Genomic DNA, 9912 nt, shown 5'->3' with positions numbered 1-9912 from the left:
GCTTGATCTCTCGTCCACTAGTATTCCAAGAGAGTCGCTTTTTGTCTTCACTTTAATTATGCGGACTTCTAGTTTTACTTAATTGCTTGTGGTAGAATATATCCATATTATTGCACCTATTCTTTCCCCAATCACATAGCATGAGCTAAATGTGGCCTCCGAGTTGGTATCTGTTTGATAAAATGTTTAATAAAAAGTAAGATGTAAGTACAGAAATTTACTGCTTTATTTAGATCAATAAGGGGAAGATGAAAGGGGAATAGTAGTTGCTTTTTAAGGGGACGAATGATACTTATTCTGTGGACTCCTTTAGTTCAACCTAAAGGAAGTAGTTGTGTGGTACTTCACTCCTTTAGTTCAACCTAAAGGAAGTAGTTGTGTGGTACTTCTCCTTGCTTGATATCATAGAAATAAGGTGGGGAGGAAAGATTGATTTTTTATGTTTACACGTTCAGAATCATCTCTTTTTTATGGAAGAAAAAGCAAATTATAGAGGAAATTGGTGTGTGATTTAAGTGTTTAGGAGATCTTTGCATTTGGAAATCATTATAGGCATTAGGGATTTGGGTGAGATTCAAGGAAATAGCAATAATTTATTTTTTTTTTGGGGGGGGAGGAAGTCATTGTTGATTTTTGTTGCAAATCTCAAGTTGTGGAGATGTGCGATATATTGTTGCATATACTCCACTTAGATTAACTTTGTTACTATATAGTGTAAACCGTTGTCTCATGGTGAGTATTTCTTTTTGGGCATGATATTATTTTTTATTATTCAGAGTTCTGTTTTATGCTATAACATTTTGTATTTGAAGTAAGCAACTCAAACATAAACCAAGTTGATGTCCAGTTTCTCTGAAATGTATCCTCCATTGTCTGACCAATACTTGAAGAGCACCTTACTATCAATATCACCACTACAACACTCTATCACCATCATGAAATTAGAAAAACATATTAGCATATGCTGTGAATGCAATATTTGGTTTATTTGGTTGACGGAAGGTTTGGTTATATTTAATTTGTTTCCATTTGCATATACTTTGTTGTTCTAGTACGATGTGTTATGGCTTTTGCTTAATGCTATGCGTTAGTTTTAGAGCCATATTGTTGAAACTTGTGTGAAGGGGGTCAATCCCTTTTTTTTATTGGTGCAGATCAGTGATTTAAATGTAACCAAACAGGAATTGAAGCTTTTCGTGGAAATGTATTGGCACCAAATGGTGGATTCAAGGTTAGCATGTTTTATTTGTGGCAAGATTTTGGCTATTTTTTATACTTATCTTGACTTATCTTGAGTAGTAGTTCCTCAATGATTGTTATGATTACAATGCTCATTTGATTAGATTATATACTTTATTTTCTCGATGTGTTGGTTGCTCTCACAATAGGGAACAAAGGTGAAGAACCATGTACAAATAAAAAACGTTAAAGTCATTTTTTTAAGAGGGACGTTTGAGTTGCATAGTTGTTAAGATGGGTAAATTGGATCAGGGTCCAGAATAGACATAAAAAGAAAAACGTAAGGTACAGAGGTGACTTTTTTTGCTTGATAAGAAATAATAAACAAATGGTAGTCATATTTGGGTTTGTTGCGTTGCTGTTCATTTCTATGTTACTTGGTAGCCTTTCCTTTCTCCACAACAATTTAGGTTTATTTTTGTTTAAACCAAATGTTTTAAAGGCGCCATCAATGGAGGGACCTTAGATTGGTACTTTGGAAGCAACCCTCATGGTGCTTAAGGTACATGCTTCGATTATCCAAAAATTAAAAATACTCTTTTGGACTTGATTTGGTTTGTTTAACAAAAAGCATGACCTCTTCACTAGTGGTATTTAATACTAGGATCATATTTGATTAAATTGGTGGTGTGTTGTCCACAATTAACTTATAGTTATTGAAATTAAAGAGTCAAATCTTAAATCTTAAACTATTGCATCAGTCTTACTTGGGCTCTAAGGTTACCATTAGTTTTTTATTTTGATATAATTGTTAAATTTAATTTAAATTAGACAATTTCATATGTTTTAGGTCACCATGGAAGCATCGTATTTTAATAAAATGTAGGATTAAAACGGAGTTCGCTCCTTAAATTAAATATCTTGGCTAAATTATATAATTGTAGAATTAATCATGTTTGAAAGTATGATCATTCTCATTTTACTTTTAGACAGTAGCATATATTTGTCTGTTTTATTAAATTCAAAATCAATAACTTTATTTAGGTCTTGATGGCGTACTTTAAGCCAAATTTAAATCGAGTATGTTATTGTTGTTAATGCTCTTTATTAAGGTTCCATCCTGAATTGTAATTAACTATTGATTGTCAGTGGTTAAAATATCTTTTGATATTTTTATTATTTAATTAATCTTACTCTTATTACAAGATTAACTGATATCAAAATATTAAAAAATAAAAAGTTCACTAAATATTTAAATTTTCTTTCACGTGCAAAGTTATAGTGCTTTTATTTAATTGTTTAAGCTTAATTAATTAATTACATGTGCATAAAATATATTTTTCTACAAAAAAGATGTCATTTTGCACATAAATAAATGAACAAATTGATTAATACTTGTTTCTATGATTGTAGACAACAAGATGGAATAAAATAAGACGTACAAATAATTTATTGATATATGAAAGAAAATAATAATACAAAACAAAATGGCATTTGATATATGTGATAATTGTTTCAACTTATTTGTATCATACTATGAGTGCATTAGAAACAAAAAGAATGACATCCGATATGTGAATCATTTAATCTTATTTGTATATGTACGGACTTTTCATTGAATTTTTGAAGTTATTTATGACTGATGTGAAAAAACTTCGAAGATTGATCATTTTTTAATGTTCATATGTTCTTTAAACGATAGCATGAAGTTTGTATAGTTTATTAATATTTTTGAGTAATAGTATAATTATAACAATTTAATTTATCCACACGGATTGAGTATATAATTGACTTTCGATGTGTGGTTAAAATATCCTCTTTTTTTCTTTCTTTTGAAATTGGATTTGTTTTTGTTGACTAGCTGAAAGACTAATCACCCATGAATTAAATGTCTTGCTTAATTTATATAATTGATAGATTTAAAAAATATAACTCCATCATATTTGAAAAATTTATTTTTATGGTCATTTTCACTTTATTTATTTTAAATTAAGAACTTTATTTAGGCAATAATAGTGATGTCCTATCAGTATTGTCGGACTCCTTTCATTTTGAGATTATTTGCTTCCTTTCATTTAATTAAAATGTATTGGGTACGTTTTGTTGTTTGGTTATTTATTAAGCTTGAGGAGATTAGAAAAATCATTTTATTGGATTATAACTTTTTAATAGTTTTTTGGTTTATTTATCTTCTCTTTTATTTAATTAAATAGAGATAATAAAAAATTCAACCGTTTGAATTAACCTTTTATATGTATGAAACAAGGTCAATTAGTGAAAATAAAGTCTAAATTGAAAGGACTTTTACATGTCTTTGAATTTATTTTTTAGTGTTTTGTTTTGTATTGTAGAGATAGAGAGAGAAAACGAGAGCTATGTTTCGAAAATTAATGTATGTTTTTATTTATATTTGGAGGTAACTTAAGATATTTTTTGGAGGGATAAAATTCTCTGTTGATTTATCAAATTATATTCCCTTTGTATGTATTTATATTTGTTGGTGGATCAAAATATATATAATTATATGTGTTGTAAATAAGTTATTAAATTTTTTTTGAAATAATAATTATATATTTTGTAAATCATATTATTTATAATTAATACATCACTTCCACTATAATTAATTATTAATTAAAACATCACTACAATTTTAGTAACATAATAATAAATAATTATTTTTTTATGTATTTTGTTACTAATTAATGAAATAAACGAACATGCCAAAAAAATAAGTTTTAATCACTTGAAAAAGTTCTATTTTGTGAAAATTATAAAATTAGTGAGAGAATATCGTGCATAAAGTTTCCTGATAAAATTTGAACTATTTAGCATATTATTTCTATTATTTATGGGTATGTACTGTTAGTGTTTGATAAATTTAGTATATAATGTCTATTTTAAAGTTGATAAATTTGATTTGTATTGTTGGTGTTTGGTTAAAATTCTTATATATTTTGACATAATCATTAGATTTAAAATTCTATCATTATTTTAAATTAAATCATTTTGTATGTTTTAGGTCACCATGAAAGTATCACATATTATTAAAATATAAGGTTAAAATGGAGTTCGCAAATGTTAGATTATATCATTGATAGATTTAATCATATTTTTAGACACCAGCATATAGTTATTTTTTCTATTGAATTCAAAAACTAAAACTTTTGTTTAGCCAATCAAAATAACGTACTATAAGTACCTTTTTATAATTTATTAATATTTTTTAGTAGTGTAACCATACCATTATTTATGTGGATTGAGTATACTACCATTGCTAGTGCTATTTATTAAGGTTCCATCTTGTATGATAATTAATTTTTGATTGTCATAATATTAAATAGTTAAAATATTCTCTGATATATTTATTATTTAATTTTAGCTCTTACACATATTACAAGATTAATTGATATTGAAAAATTAAATCATAAAAAGTTTCTTTCACGCGTAAAGATTTAGTGCTTTTATTTATTTATTTAAGCTTATTTAATTAATATTACATGTGTATTAAAATATATCTTTTATGTAAAGATGGCCATTTAATAAAAAGAAATGAACAAATTATCGCTATGACAGAACACAACTAAAGGGAATAAAATAAGGTGTACATATAATTTGTTTATATATGAAAGAAAATAATAATACAAAAAAATGATATCTGACATATGTGACATATGAAATTATGAGTGCATCAGAAATATAAAGAATGACGTAACATATATGTAACCATTGTTTAATATTATTTGTATCATATTATAAGTGGACTTTTAATTGGATTTTGCAAAATCGTTTGAAGTTATTTATGATTGACATGGATTGAAAACTTTGAATAATGATGATTAGAAATATGTTATTTTAAATGATACTGTAAAGTTAATTTATTAAATTTTTTGAGTGATTGTATAATTATACAAATTTAATTTATCTATACGGATTGAGTATAACTGACGTTTGATTGTATGATTAGAATATCCTCTGTTTTTTTATTAGCTATTTGTAAGACTAATAATAATTGGTTTAAAATAAAATATAAAGTTAGAAATGGATTTTGCACACTAAATTAAACATCACATAATTTATATAAATTGATAGATGTAAAAGTTTTAACTCCATCGTCATATTTCAAAAATGTGTTTATGCAATCATTCTCATTTTATTTATTTCAAACTAAAAATTTATTTAGGCAATAATAATGACACACTCTAAGTTCTGTAGAACTATTTTCATTTTGAGATTATTTTTTTCCCCTTAAAAAGTATATATTGGATATATTTTGTTAATTAGTTATTTATTAAGTTTGAGAGGATTAAAATAATTATAAGAGTTGTATTGTAACTTATCATAGCTATATTTATTTAGAATTTTCTATCTTTTTATGCTTAATTCCATTGTACAGTTACTTAATTTATTTATCTTCTTTTTTAGTTAGATAAATAGAAAGAATAAAAAATTCAATTGTTTGAATTAAATCTTTCATATATATGTAATGAGGTCAATTAGCAAAAATAAAGTCTAAATTAAATGGACTGTTACATATTTTTGGATACTTTTTTGGAGTGTTTGTGGAGATTGAAAGAAAAAAAATAAAAATAAATAAATATGTTTTGAAATTGGTGTAAATAAATAAATATGTTTTGAAATTGGTGTTTGTTTGAATTTGTTTTTTAAGCTAACTTGAAATAGATTAAGATATATGTTGTATGTTTAGTTTTTCTTGGTGGAACAAAATTCATTGTTAATTTGTCAAACTCTTTATACATATCTATTTATAGGTGCATTGAAATATATATAATTATGTGTAGTAAATAATAATTATATGTTTCATAAATTATTAATTATTTATAATTAATCTCATCACTTCTACTATAATTAATTATAAATTAAAACATCACTACAACTTTTAATAACATAATTATATATTTAATAAATAAATACTTATTATTTTTTATTTTATCACTAATTATTGAAATAAATAAATGTGTCAAACAAAAAAATACGTTTAAACACTCGGAAAAGGTTCTATTTTGTAAAATTTGTGATAAAATTTGAATTATTTAGCATATTATTTCTATTTTTGTGAGAATATATGCTTATTGAGATACATAATTTAGTATGTGATGTCTAATTTGATGTTGATAAACTTGATTTGTATGTTTTGTCACAATAAAATTTATAATGGAGTTTGTACCTTAAATTAAATATTTTGGTTAAATTATATAATTGATAGATTTCATCATATTTGAAAAATATATTTGTATGATTATTCTCATTTACTCTAAATAATAATATACATTTATTTATTTTATTTAATTCAAAATTAAAAACTTTATTTAGGCAATTAAAATGACGTTCTATAGAACTTTTTCGTAAGTGATTAATATTTTTGAGTAGTATAAACATATCAAATTCATTTTTTCATAATATTAAGTAGTTAAAATATCTTTTGATATATTTATTATTTAATTAGTTCTTACTCTTATTACAAGATTAATTGATATTAACAAAAATTAAGTAATAAAAAATTTACTCTATATTTAAATTTTCTTTCATGTGCAAATAATTAATTATTCAAATTAAAATTTTCATACTTGTTGCTATGATTGAAGACAACTAAAGAGAATAAAAATGAGGCGTACAAATAATTTGTTGATATATTAAAGAAAATAATAACACAAAAAGGAATGACATCAGACTATTGTTTAGTTATTTGTATCGAATTATAATTGCACCAAAAACAAAAAAGAATGACATCTAACATATATGACAATCGTTTCATCTTATTTGTATCCTATTATGAGTGAATCTTTTATTGATTGTGCAAATGCAAAATAAATTAAAAACATAGAAGTATATTTTTTACTGATATAGGTTGAAAATTTTAAACAATGATCATTTTTTAATTATCATATGTTTTTTAAACAATATTATGATATTTGTATAATTTATTAATATTTTTGAGTAATACGAATTGGGTATAATTGAATTTTGATTGAAAGGTTAAAATATACTTTGTTCTTTTTTTCTTCTGAAATTGGATCTGTTCTGTTTGTAGATTAATGATAATTAGTTTAAAATAAAATGTAGGGTTAAAAATGAATTTTGCACCCTAAATTAAATGTCTAAAAAAATTTAACTCCATCATTATATTTAAAAATGTATTTTCACGATCATTGTCATTGTATTTACTTCAAACTAAAAACTTGAACTCTTTTTATTTTAAAATTATTTTATTTCCTTTCATTTAATTGAAAAATATGTATTGCATATGTGATTTTAACTAGTTATTTATTAAAGGGATGAGTTGTAATTTATCGTAGTTATATTTAATTAAAAAGATTTATTTTTTATGCACTTTTTAATTGTACAGTTATTTAGTTTATTTATCTTCTCTTTTAGTTACATAAATAAAAATAATAAAAAGTTCAATTGTTTGAATTAAAGACGTCAATTAGTGAAAATAAAGTCTAGTGAATGGAATGTTAGATATGTTTAGATTTATTTTTTGAGTGTTTTATTTTGTGTGGTGGAGAGATAAACAGGTATGTCTCAAAATTGGTGCATATCTAGATTTATTTTTGAAGGTGACCTAAAATAGATGTATTTTATATTTTTTTAAATAATAATTACATATTTCATAAATCATATTATTCATAATTAATCATATCACTTCTACTACAATTAACTATTAACATCAGTGCCCCTTTTAACTATTTCATAAATAATTGAGAAAAATATTATTTTAGTCTGCTAAGTATGCTTAATTTTAATTTTAGTTAGATAATTATGTCCATTTTATTTAGATTCAGTAACTTATGAAATTGCTTACTTTTAGTCCTCTGACAAATTTTCGGAGAATTTTACCCCTATGCAATTTTAGTCCTTTAACATAGGGGTAAATTGTCCGAAAATTTGCCAAAGGACTAAAAATAAGCAATTTCTTAAGTTACTGTACCTAAACAAAAATGGACATAATTATCGAATTAAAATTAAAATTAGGCATACTTAGCAGACTAAAATAATACTTTTTCCTAAATAATTAATTATTTCTTTATGTGTCTGGTCACTACTTATTGAAATAAATGAACATGCCAACAAAAGAAGTTCTAGACACTCAAAAAAAGATTTTATTTTGTAAAAATTATAAAATTAGTGATATTGTTCATAAAGTTTCATGATAAAATTTGAACTATTTTGCCTACTACTTGTATTATTTGTGAATATATATGCTTTAAATTCATTTTAAATTAAATGATTTCATGTGTTTTACGTCACCCTGGTATCATATATTAATAAAATGCAAGATTAAAATAAAACTTGCGTCTTAAATTAAATATGCAAGATTAAAATAGAATTCACGCTTTAAATTAAATATCTTGATAAATTGATAGATTTATTCCTATTTGAAAGATATATTTGTACGACCATTCTCATTTCACTATTAGAGAATAGCGTATATTTATCTATTTTATCAAATTCAAAACACTTTTAGAAAATCAAAATGATATATTATAGAACGTTTTTCATAATTTATTAACGTTTTTGAGTAGTATAACCATGCCAAATTAAAATATCCACATAAATCAAGTATGCTATTGCTACTAGTACTTTTGATTTATAATTAATTATAGTAGAAGTGATGAGATTAATTATAAATAATTTATGAAAATTATTATTTACTGTACATAATTATATATATTTCAATGCAGATTATAAATAGATATGTGTATAAAGAGGATATAATTTGACAAATTAACAGTGAATTTTGTTCTACCAAGAAAAACTAAACATACAACATATATTTTAATCTATTTTAAGTTAGCTTAAAAAATAAATCCAAACAAACACAAATTTCAAAATATATTTATTTATTTTTATTTTTTTTCTTTCAATCTCCACAAACACTCCAAAAAAGAATCCAAAAATATGTAACAGTCCATTTAATTTAGACTTTATTTTTCCTAATTGACCTTATTACATATATATGAAAGATTTAATTCAAACAATTAAATTTTTTATTCTTTCTATTTATCTAACTAAAAAAGAAAATAAATAAATTAAGTAGCTGTATTTAGAAAATTCTAAATAAATATAGCTATGATAAGTTACAACTCTTTTACAATAATTATTTTGATCCTCTCAAATTTAAAAAATAACTAGTTAACAAAATATACCCAATATATACTATTTAAGGGGAAAAAATAATCTCAAAATAATAATTCTACAAAACTTAGAGTGTGTTATTATTATTGCCTAAATAAAATTTTTAGTTTGAAATAAATAAAATGAGAATGATCGCAAAAACACATTTTTGAAATATGATGATGGAGTTAAAATTTTTACATCTATCAATTTATATAAATTATGTAAGATGTTTAAATTAAGGTGCAAAATCCATTTCTAACTTTAAATTTTATTTTAAACCAATTATTATTAGTTTTACAAATAGCTAATAAAAAACAGAGGATATTTTAATCATACAATCAAACGTCAGTTATACTCAATCCGTATAGATAAATTAAATTGGTATAATTATACAATCACTCAAAAATTTAATAAATTAACTTTATAGTATCGTTTCAATAACATATTTCTAATCATCATTATTCAAAGTTTTCAATCCATATCTATCATAAATAACTTCAAACTATTTTGCAAAATCCAATTAAAGGTCCACTTATAATATAATACAAATAAACAATTGTCACATATGTCAGATGTCATTTTTTTGTATTATTA

The sequence above is a fragment of the Sesamum indicum genome, unplaced genomic scaffold (assembly GCF_000512975.1).
Source record: "Sesamum indicum cultivar Zhongzhi No. 13 unplaced genomic scaffold, S_indicum_v1.0 scaffold00234, whole genome shotgun sequence".
NCBI classification, from domain to species: domain Eukaryota; kingdom Viridiplantae; phylum Streptophyta; class Magnoliopsida; order Lamiales; family Pedaliaceae; genus Sesamum; species Sesamum indicum.
The sequence above is the reverse complement of the archived record's forward strand: the minus strand, read 5'-3'. Positions refer to the sequence as shown.